The sequence below is a fragment of the Myotis nattereri genome (genome assembly GCF_964212035.1).
Source record: "Myotis nattereri genome assembly, chromosome: 6".
NCBI classification, from domain to species: Eukaryota; Metazoa; Chordata; class Mammalia; order Chiroptera; family Vespertilionidae; genus Myotis; species Myotis nattereri.
In genome coordinates, this window is record NC_138081.1 from 25,798,049 (window position 1) to 25,822,345 (window position 24,297).

Here is a 24,297-nt window from a genome sequence, read left to right on the forward strand (position 1 = left end):
GCAAAACAAACAAACAAACAAACAAACAAACAAAACACAAAACCCACCAATCTGATTAAAAATGGGAAAAGGAACTGAATAAGCATTTTTCCAAAGAGGACATACAGATGGCCAACAGGTACATAAATATGTGTTCAACATCACTAATCATCAGGGAGATGCAAATCAAAAGCACTTTATTGCAGCATTCTTTAGAACATCTAAGATACAGAAGCAAGCTAAGTGTCCATCGATAGACAAATGGATCAAGAAGATGTGATAAAATACATGAACACAAGAAACAAATAAACACAAAGAACAGATTGATGCTGGCCAGATGGAAGGGGGGTTGGGTAGAAGGTGGAAAACGTGAAAGGGATTATAAAATACAAATTGCTAGTTATAAACATAGTCATGGTTATATAGAGCAAAGCATAGGGAATACAGTCAATAGTATTGTAATAACTACGTTTGGTGTCAGATGTGTGCTAGACTTACTGCAGTAATCACTTCATAAGGTATAAGAATGTCAGATCATTATGTAGTACACCTGAAACTAATATAATATTGTATGTCAAGTGTAATTGGAAGAGAAATTAATTTAAAGAACATGAGATATCACCTCCCACTTGCTGAAATGGCTATTATCTAAAAGACAAGCAATAACAAGTACTGGCCAGGGATGTGGAACAAAGGGGACCTTTGTGCACTGTTGGTGAAAATGAAAATTGGTACAGCCACTATGGAAAAAAAAATATGAAGTTTACTCAAAAAATTAAAAATAGAACTACCATATGATCCAGCAATCCATTTTGAATAGTTATCCAAAGGGAATGAAAACACTGACTCAAGAAGGTATCTGCACAATCAGCAGTCTATTGTAGCGCTATTTACAATATAGCCAAGATATGGAAACAACCTAGGTGGACACTGATGGATGAATGGATTAAAGAAAATGTGATGTAGAGCTAATGAAATATTATTCAGCCATTAAAAAAGGACATCTTGAATTTTCAACAACATGGAGGACTATGAGGGATTTTGCTTAGTGATATAAGTCAGAGAAGGGCAAACACCATATGATTTCACTGATACACAGAATGTGTGAACAAAATAAAACAACTCATAGATATAGAGAACTGGTGGTTCCCAGAGGCAAGGAGTGATGGTGAAGGGTGGAAAAAAATGGGTAAGGGAGTCAAAAACTAAAATCTACTAATTATAAAATAAATAAGTCCTGGACGTGTAATGTGCAGCCTGGTAACTGTAGTTAATAATACTGTACTGTATATTTGAATGTTGCTAAGAGAATAAATTTTCAAAGTTCTCAGCACAAGACAAAAAAGTAACTACATGTGGTGATGGATGTTAACTACACATATTGTAGTGATCATTTTGCTATGTATACAAATATCCAATCATTATGCTGTACACCTGAAACTAATATACTGTTATAAGTCAACTATATCTCAAAAAATAAAAAGATTATCTGGTCAAAAATGTTGATAGCACCAAGACTCAGAACATAGCTTAAGAAATGTATAATATTTGGAATCAGAATGAGATCTGTTCTCTGTGGTCTGCAGGTTAGGAGTAGTTGGTCTACAGAGAAAAAGAAGAAAGAAGAAGTTTCTCAAAAGAAGTACACACAGAAAAGCTAATGGCTTCCTAGTCCTTGGTCTTTGTACCTTGAATGAATGGCTACATTTCTCCCATCTCTGGCTATATGAGGTATTGCATAGTATCCTTAGAGTAATTCCTACTTAAAGTAGCTACAGTCAGTATCTGCTATTCAATCTTCCTATGGGCTTTAAGAAGTTGTTTTTCACACAAGTAGGAAAAAATTCAAGAAAGAAAACCCTAGGAATAAAACAATCTACATTGGGAAGTGGGAAGAAAAATTATCAGTAAATAATAAATGTGAAGAAAATGTCTTCACGATAAGCTTATATTTTTAAAGAGAACAAGATAAGTAAATTTAAATAAGGATTTGGAGTAAAGTATGTTCCCATTTATTTTACATAAATTGTCTAAGCCCAATTTTCTCATATGCAAAACAAGAGTAATAAAACAATATGAGAACCTTTTACTTGAAATTAAAGAAAACCAGTTCTATTTTATAAACAATTTGTGGTATAAATTGTTTATTAAAAAAGTCCTTAAATCTTAAATACATCTAAAACCTCCCACTTGTTTGCTATGAGACAGACCTGTTTTTATCCTTCTCCAAAATCTTTGCTTCATTCATTTTTAAATAAGTTTTCTTGACATATAATTTCTATACCATTAAATTCAATATTTTAGAGTGTATAATTCACAAGGTTGTTTAACCATCTCCACTATCTAATTCCCAGAACATTTTTAATACCCCAAAATGAACCTCGTATCTATTAGATGTAATTTCCCATTCTCCCTTCCTCCAGCCCTAGTCACTGGAGGATTTTCTGTCTTTATGGCTTTGCCTATTCTGGATATAAATGGAATCATATACTATATTGCTTTTTGTATCTGGCTTCCAGGTTCATCCATGTTGGAGCATGTATCATAACTTTGTTCCTTTTATCTTTATTGCTTCAGTGCTTCATTTTTCTAATTCTCTCTGGAAACCAAAGGCTTCATCTGCTCTGATCCATCTGGAGGGAACGATGGTTGCCAATAGGTCTGGAGCTTAACTGCTTACAGATTCACTCACTGAAGAATGGCTTGACTCTCTGGGACCCAAATGCTGAGACAAAGAGCTCTGATTAGTTACACTTTGGCAAGGCTCATCTTTAAAACAGTCAATTGAGGTTAATATCTGAGTAGCTTATCTTGGGTTCCTCCTTGGTACTAATAGTAGTCAGGGAAACAACACAGGTTATAAAAATGTCTGATTTGAGGAAGTCATATATAATAAAGATGAAATCAGGTTTGGGAGTTACATTTCCCAGGATATTTGGGGATGGATGAGTGAAGAGATGAAATAATGTGTTCAGTATAATTCATAACTGTCAGACTAGTGAGCAATAAGAAAATAGATACAAAAATAATTTAAATATATGCCAATACAAAACTTTATTTGTCAGTTTATCCAAGAAAAGCTTAGACATTCTAGAGAAATTATGAAAGTACTAGAGGCCGGATGCACAGGATTCGTGCACTGCTGGGAGGTGTGGCCTGCGGGGATTGCCCACTGTGGGAGCTCCACTCATTCCAGTTAGCTGAACAGTGCTCCCACTGTGGGAGTGCACTGACCACCAGGGGGCAGCTCCTACACTGAGTGTCTGCTCCCTGGTGGTCAGTGCATGTCATAGCGACTGGTCGACCAGTCATTCTGGTCGCTGGGCTTTTATTATATAGGATAGTGAAAAACAATTGTTGCAAAGGTTTTGATTAATGGAGACCTTATCAGCATTTTCCCCTAAAAAGCACTGGGGAAAACTCTTAGTTACTTTTTTTCTAGGGAAGTATAGGGTTGTGTGGGATGGAATAGAAATGAAGGCAAGATAAATTGATTAATGAAATGGATAAATAAGTGATAGTGTATTTATGCAATGGAATACTCTATAGTAGTTATAGCAGTTAAATATATTAATTACAATCACAAGCAGCAATAGATTAGACTCTCAAAAATATACTGTTGAACAAAAGAAGTCACAAATGAAATATATAATATTCTATTTATACAAAATTTAAAGAGGCAAAAACCAAACACTATAATTTATTAAGATACATACATACACACACATACACATACACACACACAAGATGGGGGAAAGCAAGTGAACTTAGCATAATGGTTATTAACAGGTCAAGATGAGGAATGATTTTGAAAGAGCGTTAATAATATAGTAAGTATATAAGGAACTGCTAGAAGATGAAGTTCTACTCTTTCACTTTTGTTGTGGCTATATGAATATATACTTTTTGTTTTTAAATTATATGTACATTTTCATTCACTATATATATATATTAAAAAATATTACTTCCCAAACAAATGAAAGGAGAGAGGGAGAGAGAGAATATGAGAATGAATTCTATTTTTTTTTCTTTTTGATTTACAAAAAAAAAAAAAAAAAAAAGACAAGTGTTTCAAATTTGCTATACCTTTTCTGTACTGATAACTGGCCAACATTTATACATTGCCAAAGACATGTGTGGAGTGGGTGGTGGGGAACACATTTTATGGGACTCTCAAGATAAAAATGTTTTGAAAAAGAACATGAGAGAATTTTGAAAATGTATTTTAGAAAATATTCATTTTGTTGCATGATTTTGTAGTAAAAAATAATTTGCATTACCTATAAAAATTATTTATGTAAAGATTTTTTTAAAAAAACTTGTGAAAAAATTTAAGTACTTTGAAAAACATGGGTGACTACTTAAACCAATTTGCTAAAATTGTTAAAATGATAAAACTTCAAAATAGTTTACAAGAAAAGTGATTGACATCATAAAAATGAAAATTTTGGATCTATGTATCATTTTGAGTTATCTTTTCTACCTGACAACTTCAAAACCAAGCTTGAAAAAATAACCTTGAAATCAGAACAGATTTTTCAAATTGTTGGATCACACACATTATTAAACAAAAATTTAAAAACTTAAAAATTAAATGACATTGCACTCACTGCAATATTAAAATTCATACATCAGTTTCTACCACTAATAAAGATAAATTAAAATTCATTAAAATATTTACTTAAAATATATTAATTTATTTCAAATTTATCAACTTATTCAAAAACTTATTTATTTTGAACTTATCAGTTTGTCACATTAGAAATGTATATTGTGTGCACTGTGTAAGGTTTATTTTCTCCAATTCCAGTGGCTTAAAGATGTCATTTTTATGTAAATAAATATAAAATATATTGTGTTCATGCTACAGAATTATAATGATAAGTGCATAATTTTTAAAAGTTTTGAGACTGATGGTCTAAAATTCTTTCTAATATCACATGAAATATTAACTTTTGGTTTCTTGCCCTTGACCAGAAACATGTGACAAGAGGGCCAATATTAGTCATCAGGTTAATTATATAAGTACTAGAGGGCTAGTGCACAAATTCATACACAGGTGGGGTCCCTCAGCCTGGCTGTCGATCGGGGCCAATCAGGGCAGTCTCGCCCAGTCCGGGGGAGGCACTGTGGGAGGTTGGCCAGCCGGGGGGGAGGGACCACAGGAGGTTGGCTGTGGAAGTGCATTGACCGCCCGGGAGACAGCTCCTGCATTGAGCGTCTGTCCCCTGGTGGTCAGTATACATCATAGTGACCAGTCGACTGGTCGTTCGGTCGACCAGTCGTAACACTCACTTAACCTTTTATATATATATAAAGTTCCATATGCTTTGTCATACAAATCAGTGTTCTTATATCATCTTTTTGAGGTAATTGTTTTGAAGGTTCATATAATTTGATTCTTTCTTTAACCTGAGTTTCTAATCATTTGCATAGAATGTCCAAATGCTTTCTGATTTTTCAATATTCAACTTATCAATCATTAAATAGTATATTATACAGACTGTATAAGTGATTCAATTTCTAAGCAGAAAGGAAATGAATTTAGAAGAATGACGACTTTCTAATATATGAACTGTACAACTATGGTTTTAGGCCCTTTGTAGTCTCAAACCTTGCAAAAATACTTTATATCTGTGTACATGAAACAGCTTTCATTTTCTCTGGCAAATGCTTTGAGAGTCAGCAGACAACTGTTGTATGAAATATCCCTCATCTTCCTCAGACTTAGGCTATCTTTCTTCTGGTCTTTCTCTCCTTATAGTGTAAGTTTCATTATATTTTAAAATATTATTTTTATTACAATATTTTTAAGGGTTTATGTGTTTGTTTCAATCAGTAAATTCTAAATCCTTGAGGACAGACATTGTGTCTTATTATCTAAACTTGGAAGAGATAATCCAAGAATTATTTTTGAATGAATAAATTAGTCATATACTCATTATTCCTTACATCAGTGTTTCACAAAAAGTGTTCAAAAGAATAGTACTTCCATAAAAGTGTCTCTAATAAAAAAAGAGTTCCATTGCCAAATGTTCTTGTGTGATGTATATTACTATATTTCCTTACTAGAATTTCAAAATGCACATCAGGCTGTTAAAAGGCTCTGATAATTTTTACAGTAAATAAACCTATTTAAAATTTTTTAACACAGTCTTTTCCTAATATATAAGTTGAATTCAACCCTTCCTTTTTTCCTTGGAACACTTATTAATGTCCTGTGGAAGTGGTTTTGTATGCAATAATACTTTAAGAAATGCTATGTTATAACATTTCTGTTGTTAAATGTGCATGCAGAGAAAGCAATCAAGGGGAAGAGCTGTAATTATTCTTAAGTAATTTAGTGGGCTGTCTGCAGCTAAAGTGAAGGAAATGAATTCTAAATAGTTAAATTATTTACCCATGTAGAACTATGTCATATGTTTATATTAAAAACATATGTTCTAAATTGAGAGGTAAATTTTATTTCATGTACATTTGTAGAGGGGGGAAATTTTGTAGTTTCACTTGTCTGAAAATGACCATAATATAAAAACTAAAATATGCTGTTTTTAAATTAATTAAATCAACAGAACTTATAAACTAAGCACAATAATTGTATGTGTTAGCCGTGTCAGCTTTGAGAATCTTCATATTTAAAAGTATGTTGTTAAATATCTCTAGGGATAATACACCAATCACAAAAGAAGCTCATTCTCATCTTTTTATTTTTGACTTCAAAAAGCATTACAAACTTGACCACCAATTTCATTCTTCAAATTTCAATTTCAATTCTCTCATTGTATTTTTCTGAAGACAATCTGCTCTTAAAGGGTATAAAATTATACTGCCAAAGTTACTGAAAAGGACTTCTTAGGTAAATGAAAATAGTTTTTAATTGTTAATATTCATCTTGAAATATAATTTATAATTTAAAAATCAGTATCATTCCTTCATATAATATACATAGTAGGATTCAAATGAATTTATTAATAAATATGTTAATTATTTGTATTACTCCAAAAATTACATATTTTGTTAACTCAAAGAAATTATTTTAAAAAATTCATTTTAAAAGAATAAAATACTGAAATAAATTACAAATAAAGGGTTACCTTTACTTATTCCTTCAAAAAGTATTAGTTATGTATATAACTAAGTAAAATGAATATCAAGTGATAGTAATTCTTACAGTATATTTGTGGATAGTGAACCAATTTAAAGAATGACTTCTTTTAGCACAAAAAATATTATTTGATGGATTTTTTTTACACAGAAAAACAATGTTATTTCATCCAATCTCAAGCACGTGATTTACAGGGAGTGGACTGAGGGAGGCAGAAATAAACACAAAAACTTAAGAATCTGACCCATAATGCTTTGGGACTCTTTATGCTACAGATTGGGACTCATTCCAAATGTGTTAAAATAGATTCTGCAGATTCTTAACTCTCTGCTCCCATAGAAACCTTCAACACTACAAAGAGAGAAAGTAATTTTTAATTTTCTGTATATCTTACTCTGTTCCTTAGGAGAAGAGGTCAAAGGGAAGAAATCTACTTACAAAGAGGCATCAGAACCAGGGAGGACATTTCTAAGAATAAGGGAAGAATTACATTATTCTGCCCTTCTTAATGATTAGATTACCTGATAGCAATACAGGGGTCACATAAGACTGATTATGAAATCATTAAAAGTTAGGAGGAAGTACCAGGCACTCTTTTATCTTTGAACTATCCCTAAGGAAATCGGTAACAGAAGGAGAAAGTGTGTGTGTGTGTGTGTGTGTGTGTGTGTGTGTGCGGGGGGGGGGGGGGTGTGGGGAGGAAGGGTGAAGCCACAGGACAAGAAAGAGAAAAATAACTCTAATTTTGTACAGACTTTTGGACCACACACTTTAGCTTTTTGAAAACTACTTTCCACATAGCTTTCTTCCCTTGTGCAAATGTCATTAATAATACATTTATATTATTAATACGAATATAGATTGGGACTACAGTAGGGTATTTAACAAAGGGAAGCTGATGAGTGAAGAAAAGGAGGATGAAGTTATTTATAAATGCTGGGAAATGCAAAGTTCTTTTCAAACATAGTGGAGCCCCATACATTTATTTTAATCCTTAGATTGTTAGCTTTTTTTGAATTATTTATAAATGGTGTTTACTAATTTTTTAAATAAAATCCATGGCTACTTCCTATTTCTATATACACAATATTTATTATCATGGTGAAAATTTCAACAATTTAGAGAGTTTGACTTAAGTCAAACAAATTAGTTTCACATTTTTAAATTTAAAAGACTGATGAGCTCAATCATACTATATATTCATTTATACACATTTACACACAGTTACACTAGTAAAATGTACAGATGACTATATAAATCATGCCAAAATAGAATGCCCTATGGCATATATTGCATTGTCTATGATCTTTGTAGCATGACCCTGTTTAAAAAACGCTAGTTGCACAAAGGAAAAATGTTAACCGATCTGAGAAATATTCTGTTGACTTAAAATCTCATTCTATTATCTAGCCTTTTCTGTTTTTAAGAGTGTCAGGCATAATTGCAAAAATGAAGCTTAAATCAAACTTGGTAAATGGACCAAATATTCACACCTGGGAAGGGAATGAGTAGTGCATTGGATCCCAAAGGAGGACCAGAGAGAGCAAGTGTTTACCAGAAGCTGTGGGGATACTGAAATAAGAGAAGTTTAAGGAGTCAATAATTGAGTTGGAAACAGAGTTTAGTAAGTTCCAGAAGTGAGTCAAAGTCAGGTAACTAGGAGACATATTAGAATGCAGAAGCATAGAAACCTGAGTTGGAAAAGTATATAGAAACAAAGTAGAAAGGGGCTGTGCAGGTTCATCCAATCTGGGCATTGCCCAAGGTTGGCTTTAAAGAGCTTATTCGGGGGTGACCTATGCATAGTCTGGCATATAAATGACTGTCAGTTCTGACTACCTCATTTGCCATTTTCTTTTCAGATTTACATGTGTGTGTTTTTCCAGCAAACTAAATTTAAACAATTTGAGTAATGAGATTGTCTCTTCTAGTTCTTATCCATTTAAAGAATAAAACAAGGTATCAGAAGAACTTGGCTCCAGACTTAGTGTTTGTATTCATTTTCCATGGTTGCCATAACAAATTTCACAGCTTACCACAACACAAATTTGTTATCTCCCAGTTCTGTAAGTCAAAGTCTCCATATTCCATGTGTTTCATGCTATCATCAAAGTGTGAGCATGACAGACTCTTAACAAGAAGCTCTAGGGGAGAGTGTGCGAGGGTCATTCAGGCTGTTGGCAGGCTATTCAGGGTGTTCCTTGCTGTTGTAGGACTGAGTTTCCCATTTCCTTGCTGGTTGTCTACTGGTGATTGTTCTCAGCTTCCAGAGGCCATCCCTATTCTCTGGCTGGAGTTCAGGTGATTGCACTGGGCCCACCCAGGTAGTCCAAACTATCCTCCCTAGTTTAAAGTCACCTTACTAGCAATCTTAATTTCTTTTTTTAAAAAAAATATATTTTATTGATTTTTTTACAGAGAGGAAGGGAGAGGGATAGAGAGTTAGAAACATCGATGAGAGAGAAACATCGATCAGCTGCCTCCTGCACACTCCCCACTGGGGATGTGCCTGAAACCAAGGTACATGCTCTTGACCGGAATCGAACCTAGGACCCTTGCGTCTACAGGTCGACGCTCTATCCACTTAGCCAAACTGGCCAGGGCAGCAATCTTAATTTCATCTGCAAATTCCCTAAATAGTGCCTCGATTAGTGTTTGATTAAATAACCAGGGAAGGGAAGCTTAGTTCGGGGTGGGGGTACCTTTATAATTCCGCCTATAAGTTTTACTACCAAAAAATTGTGTGATCCCAGACAGAGAAGGCATCTCCCCTAAGATGTAGTTTCCCACTGCGATATTAAACAATTGGGCCAACTAAATTTTAACGTTCTTTCCAGCTCTGTGTTTATACCTAAAATCTCCTGACCTTAGCACAGTGACAAGCATTCAGTTAGTGTCAAATTAATATTTGAGATTAAATAAATAGCTCTCCTTGTTGAATACTGACCTTGTCTCATTTTTTGTTTGCTTTTAAAAACTATATTATATTAATAAGAGCGTATATAACTTCTTATATTTTATTATATGTAAATAAAAACTTATATAACATTTTAACAGGCCTAGAAATAAAAACTCCAGTGACACATTCTCTACCCTGGGACTATCTTACAGAATTGGCAAATCCTGCTGTTTACATTGTCCAATGCTGCAGCTCTGACTTTAAATAATATACTTATACTCCTCTATTTTGATGTAGAACATACCTATTGCTTGGTCACAATAAAAGATGAGGAATATACCAAAATTACACTCCATTACCCTTCTTCACTTACATCCCAAGTGCATTGGTGACTGTGGCAAATTATAATTTCTAAGATAAGATCTCCCATCCCTCATCTTACAATGTGATGTTGATCTCTCCTCTCATCAAGATGTGGAATGCTTGTTCCCCCTGCTTGAATCTCATACTCTTGTAAAACAGCAGAAGTGATGTTATTTGACTTTCAAGGGTAAGTCGTAAAAAAACAATATAGCTTTCTCATCGTTCTCTTGGGATGTTCATTCTTGGAACCCAGCCACTGTGCTCTAAAGAAACCCAGATCACAAGGAGAGGCCATGTGTAGGTGTTTCCAGCCAACAGGCCCCACTGAGGACCTAGCTGACAGCCAGGATCAACCACCAGATATGTGAAGAAGCCTTAAAGAAGACTCTAGACCCAGCCACCATCTGACTGTAGCCACATGAGACACCAGAGAGGAGTTGAGCCAGATCATTCCTCAGAACCATGAGGGATAATAATAGCATGATTACTGTTGTTTTAAGCTACTAGATTTGGGGCTGGCAATAGATAACTGAAACAGTTCTATACATATTGTATATTAAATTTTATTGTCTCGGCATTTTGGTCAGAAATTCAATTATAGTTTTATTTGATTTGATGAATGGTTTGCTTTACTATATAAAAATTTTACAAATAGTGACACTTCTGGTTAAGATGCCAGAGTAGGTAAATGCTGTACTTATCTCATCCCACAACCACATCAAACTTACAAATGAATCATAAAACAACCACCCTTGAGAACCACCTAAAGATTAGCTGAATAGAACTCTTATAACTAAGAATATAAAGAAGCCATGTTGAGATGGGTAGGAAGGGCGGAGACTCAAAATAAACTGGTGCAACACCCACGTGTAGAAGATAAGAACTGGGAGGAATATCTGGTTCCCCCTGAGGAGCAAAAGATCCCATTCCCACGCTGAGCTCCTGATCCCACAGCACCAGTGTTGGGAAGAGAAGCCCTCACAACATCTGACTGTGAAAAGCAGTGGGGATTCCATCCTGGTAAGACAGAGGGCTCCTGTAGACTGAGGCATCCTTTTCAGGGACCTAGCCAAAAACTCACTGGACCACAAATACTTGCTCTGAGCTCCAGCAAAGGAATAGCAGCTTTAAAAGCACTGGGATCATACAGGGAGGAACTGAATTGTCTGGTTTCAAGGTGAGAGCTGGAGGGGAGCTGTATCTGGGACAGAAATGCTAGCAGGCACCTTTTTCCTTTGTTGAGCCCTGGCAGGTGTGCATCATACCCACTGACATAGCTAACACCACTCACCTCACCCTGAGATGATTCTCTGAGACCCCACTTCATCCAACCCTCACACCAGCCCAAAACTCATTCAGTAGATATTCCTCATAAGCTGACAGCTTCAACCCATGCTGTGGACTTTCCCCAAATCTCTCAAAGGTACACTAACCCAAAACCAGCAACTCAGCATACCCTATACTTCTTGATAAATGGCCCTGGCACTAGTGACAGCTGGCCTCCATTCCCAGCATAGCCTCTCCCAGGGGCCTCCAAGTCCAGCGTAGGTATCTACCAACTGCAGGTCACTTTGTAGCTCTTATCCAGTGTCCACAGGTTAGGCACAGGCAGTGGCTGATCTTGGCCTGCACTAAAGCCCCTCCCAAGAGGGTCCAGAACCAACACACCTGGTGAACAGCTTCAGAATACATACTGCAGAGAACCATTTAATTAGCCCTAAAAATGACACACCCAAAAGGTGGACTCACCAGAGCCTTGCTACAACAGATCCCACTCTGGGGGACAGACTAGGCATAAAATTTCGTCTGCTTTAGTCATGACCAGTCCTCATCAGCAGTCAGCTTGAGGGTCAATCCCACTCACTGGCATGCCAACAGCAATAAAGACTCAATTATAAGAAGAGGACACACACAAGGGACACCTCTGGAGCACCTGGCTCACATGACCAGGGAGACTGTGCGCTGGGCTACATAAGACAAGTACTACATAAGGCCACTCTACCAAGAACAGGAGACATAGCAGATCTACCTCGTACATAGAAAGAAACACAGGACGGCAGCCAAAATGAGAAAACAAAGAAATGTCCCAAATCAAAGAACAAAACTCCAGAAAAGCAAATAAACAAAATGGAGGCAAAAAATCTACCAGATACAAAATTCAAAACTCTGTTTATAAAAATGCTCAATGAACTTAGGGGAAGAATAGATGAACTTACACAGTGATGAAAACCATTAAAAAATAACCAGTCAGTAGTGAAAATATAATAACTAAAGTAAAGAATACACTAGAAGGAATCAATAGCAAATTAGATAAATCAGAGAACCCAATCAGAAATTTGGGGGAAAGGTAGCAAAAAACACCCAATCAGCAAAAAGAAAACAAATAAAAAAAATGTATGAGGCCCTAGACAGTTTTGCTCAGTGGATAGAGCATCGGCCTGTCGACTGAAGGGACCTGGAATCGATTCCAGTCAAGAGCACATGTCCAGGTTGTGGCCTCAACCCCCAGTAGGGGAAGAGCAGGAGGCAGCTGATCAATGATTCTCTCTCATCATTGATGTTTCTTTCTCTCTCTCCCTCTCCCTTCCTCTCTGAAATCAATAAAACTATTTTTTAAAAATTAGGACAGTTCAGGTGACTTGCAGGACAACATCAAATATAACATTTGCATAACAGGGGTACTGGAAGGAGATAAGAGAAAGCAAAAGATTGAAAATCTATTGGAAGAAATAATGACACCCATATTTTTTCTCATGTGGTTTTCATATTTGTCTTTAGCACCGCATTATGGGAAAGGTCCTTGTTTTTATGTTACAGACCACCAGTTTGGGTTTTTAACCTAACCCATTTTATTTTTGGTCTTTCATTAGATTTATTTCAATTAAAAATATTTATTTCATATAATTTATGTCTTAATTTATAACTGTTCTTCTTTAGTAACAATCTATTCTCTATAGAATACTCTCTCAAATCTCTCTGAATATTCCCATTGTTTCGCAAGTGAATTATTCCCCCAGAGAACATATAACAGCACAAGAGGCCAGGTGCACAAATTCGTGCATGGGTGGGATCCAGCCCTATTTAATGGGGGCTAATTGGCCCATGCCAGCTGGGGGAGGAGCCATGGGAGGTTGGTGGGCTGGCCCCGCCCACTATTGGTGTGCGGGGGGGGGGGGGGGTGGGCAAAAGGGGCTGATCAGGTACAGGGGTGGCTGGGGGAAGGGGTCGCAGGCGGTGGTGGTCCGGCCCCAAACTCCTGGTCGAATCCTGGTCGAACTCCCAGTTGAGGGGACAATTTGCATATTAGCCTTTTATTATATAGAATGTGGAGATACTTTTCCTTGTTACAGTATAGAGGGTTGCTACTGACAGTAAGTATAGGTCAGGAATATTGCTAAATATCCTACAATTCACAGGAAATCTCTCTAAAGGAAAAAATGATCTGTCATGAAAGGTCAACAGTGCCAAAACTGGAAAACTTTGGAACATACCTGTTAGAAATTTAAAATTTTACTTGTTCCATATATCACTTTTGATTCCTCTGGAGTTATTAGATATATTTTCTTCTTTCTGGTTTGTGGGTGTTCTCTAAATACATGTTGATCTTAGTTCATATTTACACCAAAAAAAATTAAAAAATACAAAGTTGATTCATGGATTTTTCTCTCTGGTTGTGTTTGTCTTTTTTTCTTTTTTTTTTTTTGTTCACAGAGTTTCTTCCTTAAATGAGAAAGTCAACTATTGGTTTCTGTTAGACAGGGGTAATGTCAACTGGTCAATACCACTGTGGTGTGCTTGGGTATGGAGCAGGCAGGCTAGGGATCTCTTCAATTATCAAATGAAAAAGACTTACTCTTAGGATAAAGTAATTTACTGTACTTTACTACCAGTTGGAACCTATTTTTCTTCTCTTTCTTTTAAAACATTTTCCCAGTGTCTGATTTAAAGGTATGGAGTTACTCTAAATCCTTCTCTGCTTCTCTTTGAGACCCAAACTCATTCTAGAATACCTTCCCAGACAGGTTTTAGGTTCTAGCTTGGAGGCAAATACTACTGCGGTCAATCACATTATCTGCATCCATGGCAGAGGAGGAAAAGGGACCAGGTCTTTCAGGCCAGCTATTACTAAAGCAGTGATTTAATTAATTAATTTCCCTGATGATTCCCAGGTCCCTCTCCTACTTTTTGTATTGTCACTGAACTTAGAGTTTCTCATGGGCTCCATTAGGATTGATTGCTCTCACTTCTGGAATCTTGGCTTGGATTCTTCAGCTCTGTTTTCTCCATTAACTCCACCCACCTGTGTTTTAGCTCCAGGGTTTGTTTAAACTTTCAGGTCTACTGGTAGCTCTATTTCCTGTTTTCCAACACTGTTGTGTTTTGATTATTTTAAATGTCTGTCCTAAACATTTCTGGAATCCATGGGTAGGGGGAGAGGTAAACATGTAAACCAGAAGCTCCCTGAATCAATGATAGACCTTAGCTTTACTAGATATTTGTTATGTTTATTGTCAAACATCATGTATTTGGTCATGTTCCCCAGAAACATATCCTTAGACAATGATTCCTGTGCAAATTATTTATTGAGGAAATTCTGCTAGGGGACACTAGTATGAGTGTAGGGAGGCAGGGAAGGAAGATACCAAGTGTGATAGGAAGAATAGCACCCTCCCTCCAGAAAAATGTCACATTCTAATCGTGGCAGAAAGAGTCCTACCATGGTGATTAAGTTAAGGATCTTGAGATAGATTATACTGGATTATCCAACTGGGCCAAATATATTCACAAGAACCCTTAAAGTGAAAGAGGGAGGCAGGAGTGTCAAGGAATAAGATTTGAAAATACTGCCTTGCTAGCTTTGAAGATAAAGGAAAGGCCCACAAGCCAAGAAATAGAGCTTCTAGAACGTAGAAAAGAGAAGGAAATAATTCTCTCTTAGAACCTCCAGAAAAACCACAGCACTACCAACATTTTATTAGCTCAAAGTGATCAATTCTGGACATCTGGTTTTCAGTTTGTACAGTTTTAAGCCACTGAGTTTGTGGTAATTTGCTATAATTGCAATAGGAAATGAATACATCAAGCAAGGGCAAAATCTCAGGCAAAATCCATCAGAAAGCATCTTGGCCTGACCCCATAGGAGCACTCTGGGGTGCCAGGACTGCCCCAGGTGGGGACACCTGAGCAAGGGGCCCATCACCTGGATACTGCATACCTGCCCTGTTGATTGTTACTGATAGTTAAATACCCAGGATTTTTTGGCTTTCAGTCTGAGTTGAGGAAACCCCAAAGTGTACACAGGGTTCCTGGATAAGCACTGACATCATTCACTATACCCCTCTTCACCTGATCTTCTTCTGCCATTATGTGATCCAGATTTTACAGAGGTAAATACATCTCTAATCTCCACTTGCCAAGTCAATATCTTCAGCACAGTTGATTCTCTATGAATCTAATTTATAGTTTTTATCTAGAAAAGTCCTTTTTTGACTAAGACATAGTCATTTTCTATTTATTGTAACATAAGTTTAGAACAACATAGCAAAGGAATTACAGGGAAGAAAAAAACCTCCAGAAAAATGTAAGGAATTGGGTATTGGTCATCTGACTGAACTATGTTAGAAAGCAGCAAAATTCTCATTAATATTCCAAAATGGACATCAAATAGCTCTTAACATAAAATGAAGGCACTGGATTAAAAGTATTATCTAAGGTAATCAGTAATCAAAGGCCAATTGGAGGCAAAGATCTGGGATACTGTGAGTCTCATGGTCGGGAACAGTATTAATGGTATAAAGAGATCAAAGGCTGTGAGGTTAGTAATTAATTCTGAATTTGGAATCCTATATTATAAAAGGGTAATATGCAAATCGACTGAATGGTGGAACGACTGGTCACTCTGACACACACTGAGTAGGTAGGCAGGTAGAGTGGTTGGTGTAATCAGGCAGGCAGGCAGGCGAGTGGTTAGGGGTGATCAGGCAAGCAGGCAGGCAAGTGGTTAGGATCCAGCAGTCCCAGATTGCGAGAGGGATGTCTGACTGCCGGTTTAGGCCTCAACTGGCAGTCATACATCCCCCGAGGGGTCCGGGATTTTGAGAGTGTGCAGGTCGAGCTGAGGGACCCCCCAACACACACACGAATGTTGTGCACTGGGCCTCTAGTGTTTACAGAATCACTACCATCACCTTGCTCAACAAATGTAAACACTAAATAATAAGCTATTCTGGCCCAACAAAACCTGAACCATTCCAATAATGCCCATCCTGAAGTCTAAATCTCTGCCCTTAACCTACTAAATGAAAAAAAAAAGAGAGAATTGTTTCATTTATCTTTTATTTCCTCTACTCATTTGAGTGATGTCTAAATACATACACTGGCACCTTGGTAGTTATGTGAAATAACAGGTATAATACTACACATATATACAATCTTAGGTTTAATAAAACTTTCAGTCTCATACTATAAGACAGATATCCTAAATATAAGATACACATATATTTCATAAATATAAAATATATTTAATACATTAAATATATCAAATACATTAACCCTCATTAGGCTAAAGCTGATAAAAACACAATTCTGTAGTTAGATCATTAAAGATAAACTGGCTCAAGAGATACCATGTTTGGTTAAATAATTACCTTGAAAATATGGGATAGTGAAATATCTAATCTAGGTAACATATTCCTTCCCACCAACACACTCTTCCTGATACTAAAAAGAAATTTCCATCAGCCTTTATAGAAAAAGTATATTATGTATCATCTTCACCATATGAAAAAGTAATTGTCTACATCATCAAATCAACTTGGTACTTAAAATGTGTAAAGATTTAACCAGCTGCTAAACCTTAAAAGTTACATTTATTTGATTTATAAGGATTTTCTTTTCAAATATTCAAAATTTAAGCTTAAATCCAAAGAATTTATACTTGATTTTCCTGAAGTTAGAATCATATCCAAAGATTTCAGAGTACAATTAAGGTTTTAGTGTCCTAACAAATGTATACAAATCAGGTCTAGAGCTCTGGTTTGTCAATTCAATCAGATATGCTGAAATCCAGGTGAGGAAAATTATATTTAAGTTAAATGGTTCAGTTTTTGTTGATCCAGAACTACTCCAGTCCAAATTGTAAAACTTTAATCATATGGCCCAATTATCAATATCTTATTGCTCTTCTTCTGTTACTTGTTATACTCTTCAACTTATGCAGTTTTTTTTTTCCAGCTAATATAAAGACTGCTAAGGCATTTGCTTTTATTGTACCCCCTTGTCATTGGTTTATACCGGGTACAACATTTTTAACCAAGTCTCAATTGTTTGTCATCACTGTTGACTTTTTTAGAGATTTATTGCTATTGTTCCTGCTGATGTTGTTTTTGTTATAGACAATATCAGATGAAATGTAATTTCTTAGGTCTCTGTAAGAAAGCATTCAGTCAGGTGTCCAAGGCCAGTGTTACAGAGAATAAGTCCTTCACAGTTGATCCCTGGACAAGGGAAGTAGCTCCATATAATACCAATACAAAAGTATCTTCTTCACTGAATAGTTTCTGTAATTCCTGCTGTCAAATTAATCTCTTTCAAATTGTAGTTACAGTTTATATCTACAAATTGAATTTTTAACCTGTCGAAACTTAAATATATATCTTGCACTCATATGAGACACTAAACTACTGACATCACCCTTATGACTTCCTGGACATAAATTTAATAAGAGCAGAACAAAACAAAAATGGTATTGGGTTGCTTAAGTAGAGCAAAAAAGAAATAAAATGAGTTTTCATATCAGGAACCCATGCAGGCATATTTAAACTGGACTTTCGAGGTAGATGAATCTTCCAGATACCTGGGAGAGAAGTGATTGGATTGGTATAATATCCTAAGAAAAAAATATTCTAAAAGAGTGATGGGTACAGATGAAAAGCAATGTAGTCTTTCTATTCCCCCATATTTCTCAAGATCAGCCCTTGAAGGATAAAATACACAAATATTTTCTAATATATTTTATTCATCATAACATAATCCTTTGGAAATATGTCCAGTTATAAGAATTTGTTAAATGATTGATTAATCAAGTGTCTCCCACCAGAGAAGAATTAACCAGTTTTATAAAAAAAATAACCTTATGTTAATTAGAATGTATAAGCAACAATGGCTAACAGCTTCACAAATACTCAGAAAACAAAATATATCAGTGGTAGGAGACAATATCTAAGTGTCAAAATCCTTCTACTACGTAATTAAACTAGAAACTACTCTTTTTCTTTGTCACTAAGCAATTTTTCCCTTGACACAAAATAAGTGGATTTTTTCTTTTATTATTCTTAGGAAAAACATTGTCCCAGATTGACAATGTGGGAGGGAGCTTGCAACAGAAATGGACCAGTTGTTCTTAAATGCCAAGAGGACTAAGGGGAAAGAAAGTACCTGATACAGTACAATGTATTTACTGTCTGCAAAATTAAAGAAAAACATATTGTGAAAATAATTCCAATGGTAAGTCAATGCTACTTGTTTGAAGAACATAATAATTACCTTTGTGATTTAATAACCCCATTAATATTATTTGGTATGTACAGCAAAAAATAAATTTGGCTTTTTTTCTTTTCCATCATAATTTAATGCGGGACATGATCTTAAAAGTAGATCCTGAGTTTAATTCCCATGGGAAAATAAACATATGAGAGATTCTGTGTATCTATCTACCAGTACAGTCATTCTAGAAATAAGCTGTAGAATACAGATCTTTACAGTTGCCCCAAACTAACATTTCTGAGAAACAAGAGCATGATGATATCCACACTCAGGGTTTTGTGTTTTCCACCACTAAAAAGGAAAAAAAAAAAAAAAAAGAGTACTTGGAACAAAAATTGCACCTTATGTTTATAGTTCTGTATCAGTAAGTTAAATCCACAATGATGTTGTGTAACAACAAACCACAGAAATCTCAACAGCATATAGAAATAAGCATTTATTTACTCACAAGTCTTTAGCTCATCTAAGTTGGCCAAGACTCGGCAGCTCTGTTGATTTGACTAAGCTCTTTCATATGTCTGTGGGTCCTTAGCTCCAAGAGTGTCCCATTCTTCTCCTAGAACAGCAAGCTAACCTAAAGATAACCCTATGGTACTGGCAGAGGTGCAACAGAGAGAGCTCAGAAATACAAATTCTTTTCAATGCTTTCTTCATATCACACCCACAAAATTTTCATTAGACTAAGCAAATTATTTGGTCAAATTCAAAGGTAAGGAGAAATATATTCCAGCTTTTTACTGATAGAAAACTTCAAAGATCAATGACAAAGGATGTAGCTACAAGAAAGGGTGACTGACTATTAATACAGTCTACCGTAACCCCTACTGTATAGCTACAGAGGAGTTGGCCCCAACTTCTATGGTTTTCATCTCTATTTTATGGGCCCCAAGAGCCATCCCATTTTTTATTGGTGATTTTCATTTGCTTTTAAACACATATTTATCACTTAATCATCTTACACAAACCATTCACAATTAATTTAAATATACTCAAACTTTTCTTTATCCATAAAGACATAACTTAGATAATGTTAGGTCATCAAAGGAGAAATGCAGGAGGCAGGAATGGTGAGGGATTACGAATTTATTTGATCATCCACACACCAGGTGGCTGAGCCTGGATGGCTCCAGTGCCCAGTGACAGGAGTCAGTGGCTTTTAAAGGACTTCTGGGGGCGGGGGGTGGGGGGAGGTGGGGGGGGTGGTTCTGGGCGGAGACTGCTTTGTGCATACCCGGAAGGGAGATAATGGGATGTGGTCACCACAAGTGAAATGTGGTCTCAGCAAAGGGAATGTCCACAGTGACATGGCCTGAAAGGCCAGCTCCTGGGGGAGGGGTATCGATTCAATTGCTTCATCAAACCCAACAGATAACACCTCTTCCAAACTGCCTATTTGGGGAAGTGATGTAGAGGATTATATTATTTGAGGTTTATTCTTTGGGGAAAGGCTGACACCACAGGCCAACACTTGATCATCTTTTATTAATGAGGAGCCCTCTTAGACACTGATGCACACATATGCGGTAATGAGGTGGCAAAGGATAACAAGGAATGGGGGGATGTACGCTCCTCCATCTGTGCTTCATGCTTCCACTCCATTCTTTAAATTACAACTAGGCTAATCTTTTCTTAATATTTTCTTTCTAAATTGTTCTCCTTATTGCATTACCCCCATTTGTCTTAAATTCTTTGCTATGAGCCATATACAGCTATTATGATAAGGTAAACAATGAAGCTAAACAAATCTCAATAGTTTCAGAAATTACTTTTGGCTTGAACAAATTTAGATACCCACAATTACCTAAATAATAAACTCTTCTCCCTGAAACATTTTAGATTCCAATTTCAGAGTTTCTGTAATCAACTAATAACTTTTACAAGATCCTTAGAATAATAATAAACATGAATAAAATTACAGTAGATTTTTCTGACTTCCTACATTTTCCTGCTCATGTGTGCAATGCTTGACAAAGCACAAGTCCTGTCTCTTTAAATAATCTTTACTTCTTAAGAATCAGGTAGGTTCATTTGAAGAAAATAAAGAATCATCTTCACATTCTTTTCACTGGCCTGTTGAACATAAACTTAGGTTCATAGGGATGCAGGAGGAGAGTTCTAAAAACATGTTCAAAATACAGTAGAAAGACTTATCTTAATACCATATATCCTGATACATGCTGAAACTCTGGAAACTTATTGAGATTCTGGATTCAAAAATCATTGTGTTTTTTTTTTGTTGTTTGTTTGTTTTTTATATATATTTTATTGATTTTTTACAGAGAGGAAGGGAGAGAGATAGTCAGAAACATCGATGAGAGAGAAACATCGATCAGCTGCCTCCTGCACATCTCCTACTGGAGATATGCCCGCAACCCAGGTACATGCCCTTGACCGGAATCGAACCTGGGACCTTTCAGTCCACAGGCCGACGCTCTATCCACTGAGCCAAACTGGTTTCGGCAATCATTGTGTTTTTTAAATAGCTTTTATTTTATTGTCCATGATTAAAATTGCTTTCTATAAGGCCAGTTTATATGCAAGTTTATATACTGTTAGCTAATCTGTTTCCCTTTATAACTTCTTGCTTCCTACAGTCATACCCCATATTAATTTTGGTGTAGTTTTCTTAGCATTCTTTTGCCACAAGAAATAAAACTACCACTTACTAATTTCTTTCTTTGCACCAAGCACTATACTATATTATTTTAAAATTACCAAGAAATATATTATTTTACTATTACCAAGAAAACAGAAACACTAACCAGAAAGGATATATGCACCCTTATGTTCATAGTAGCACAATTTACTAGTACAATAGCTAAGATTTGGAAGCAGCCTAAGTGCCCATCAGCAGATAAGCGGATTAGAAAACTGTGGTACATCTACACAATGGAATACCACACTGCGGTTAAAAAAAAAAAAAAAAAAGAAGAAGGAATTCTTCCCATTTGCAACAGCATGGATGGAGTTGGAGAGCATTATGCTAAGCGAAATAAGCCAGTCAGAGAAAGGTAAGTATCACATGACCTCACTCATTTGTAGAATATAATGAACAACATATATTGATGAACAAAAATAGAACCAGAGTCATAGAAGCATCAAATAGACTGCCCAACCTTTGAGGGAAGGTGGGGGGTGAGGGAGTAAGAGATCAACCAAAGGTCTTATATGCATGCATGTGAGCATAACCAATGGACACAGATGGCGGGGGGCGGGGGAGGTGAGGGCATGTGCTGGGGGTTGGGGATGGCCAGGGAGAGGTCAATGGGGAAAAAGGAGACTTATGTAATACATTAAGCAATAAAGAATTTAAATTAAAAATAATAAAACACTATTACCAATAGTCACAATAATAATTAAATAATAATAATTATTATTCCCAAATAAAAATGAGGAAACAGACTCTAGGACATTAAGAATCTCATATGCATGTTAAGGACTTAGGATATTATTCTCTGGGACACAGAGAGTAATTGAAAGTTTTAAGCAAGGTAAGAAAGTGATCAGAATTACATTTTCGATAAATTATTCTGATGTCAGAATTTCCCTAACCTTTTGCTGATTTGACACAGATAAGAACAGAGTTAGAGACTTGTTAAAAGGTAATCATAGTAGGAGGGGAGAGTAATAATACTAAGGCAGTAGTGTTGTTAATGAATTTTAGCCTGACCTTACTTTTTTTAACCACATGTAAACTCACCATAAGATTTTCTCAACAAATAAGCTTACAGGCAGCCCTCACTAACATATGAGAATTAACAGGCATATAAATACTTTTTGCTGTCCTTTCTTTCCATGATTTTGTATTAGCCTTCTAGATGGGTTTGCTACCATACTTACTTTCACCCTATTGCCAGATAGCTTACATTATTACACTAGAGGCTTGGTGCACGAATTCGTGCATGAGTGGGGTCCGGCCAACCTGCCCCGATGAGGGCCCATCAGGCAGGGCTGGCTGGGGGGTCTAATGCTGGAAGCTATAGCTTTCCCCGAGCTGGATCTAATTATACTTTAAGGATGGCCAAAAGAAAACCCACAACAGAACTCAACTGTTTTGCATTTCACATGCCATGAGATGAAGTTGTTTATGTGTTGTTTGCAAACAAATATCAAGATGGATGATGGCCCCTTAATGAGTTTTGCATTCTTCGCAGGACTCTGCCCTCAGTTTCCCAATATGATTTTCATGTCTGTTTAAAAGTTTTTCTGTATTTGAATGTGCCTACCTTTCGCTGTTGCTCTGGCAGCCTTTGGGTCTTCTTTGCTGCCCCTTTTAAAGAGAGATTGAAAGCTCACCTAATCTGCAAGGGATCACAATTTCACAAAATCCCCACCCAGTCTCTCTACATTCCTCAGCAAAGGGCTGCTATCCTGTTAATGCATAGGTCGCCTTTTTGGTTAACTTGGAAGGTCTCCTGGGGCTGCAGGCCATGGAGGGAGAATTCCACACCTTGGCTGCAGTATTAGCAGAGCCCTCTGAGACTCTGGTCAGGGACAGAAGGGACTGACAATTATTTTCTTGTGCTTTCACTAAATGTACATGCACCAGGGAGCCAGGCAGTGATTTAGGGGTGTTGGGGGCTGATCAGGGGCCAGGCCAGCCAGGGAGTTGAGAGGGCTGATTGGAGCCCAGATCAGGCTGGTTGGCTGCTGTAGTGTGTGTCATAGCCACCAGTCATTCTAGTCATCTGGTCGCTCTGCCATAATAGTCACTGGACTTTTATATATATAGATAGATAGATATCACAATATAGTTACAAGAATGGCTAATGCTATAATGAAGAGAAGCCAAAATGAAAATAAAGGAAGTCTTTCCTCCCTCCCTTTCTCTCTCTGCCTCCCTCCCATCTGACTGAAAAAACTCACAATCCAACATTCCACTTGAAGGATAGGGAAAGAGAAGGAGTCCAGAGCAGTGAACTTCCTTGATTCAAATTAGAAACATGTTTCACACATCACTTCACTCACATTCGTTGGTGAGAACTAAGTTATGGGGTCAGAACTAGCTGCAAGGTGGGCTTGGAATTATGGTTTCAAGCTGGGTAGCTACATGTCCAAGATGAAGAAAAGGGATTTGGGGGAGACACAAAATTCTTCCTTAAGTTTTTTTATTATATAATTAGCTTAAATATTTTTTTCAATTATTTTAATTAATCCTAAAATAAGTTGCATGCACTTTCTGCTCTCATTCAAGTCTCCATGCTATCTGACACCTGCCTACATAAAGGGCACTATTTCCAAATGCTGTCATTTAAGGTTATTGTCGCAATAAAATTAAACAATAAAAATTCCTCTTCAGCCTTTCCCTTTCTTGCTTCAAGCTCATTTATTCTGCTAGACTGTAATGCATTCTCACCTCCCAATGCTCTAACTCTGTATAGCATCAAATTCAATATCAAATGCTTCC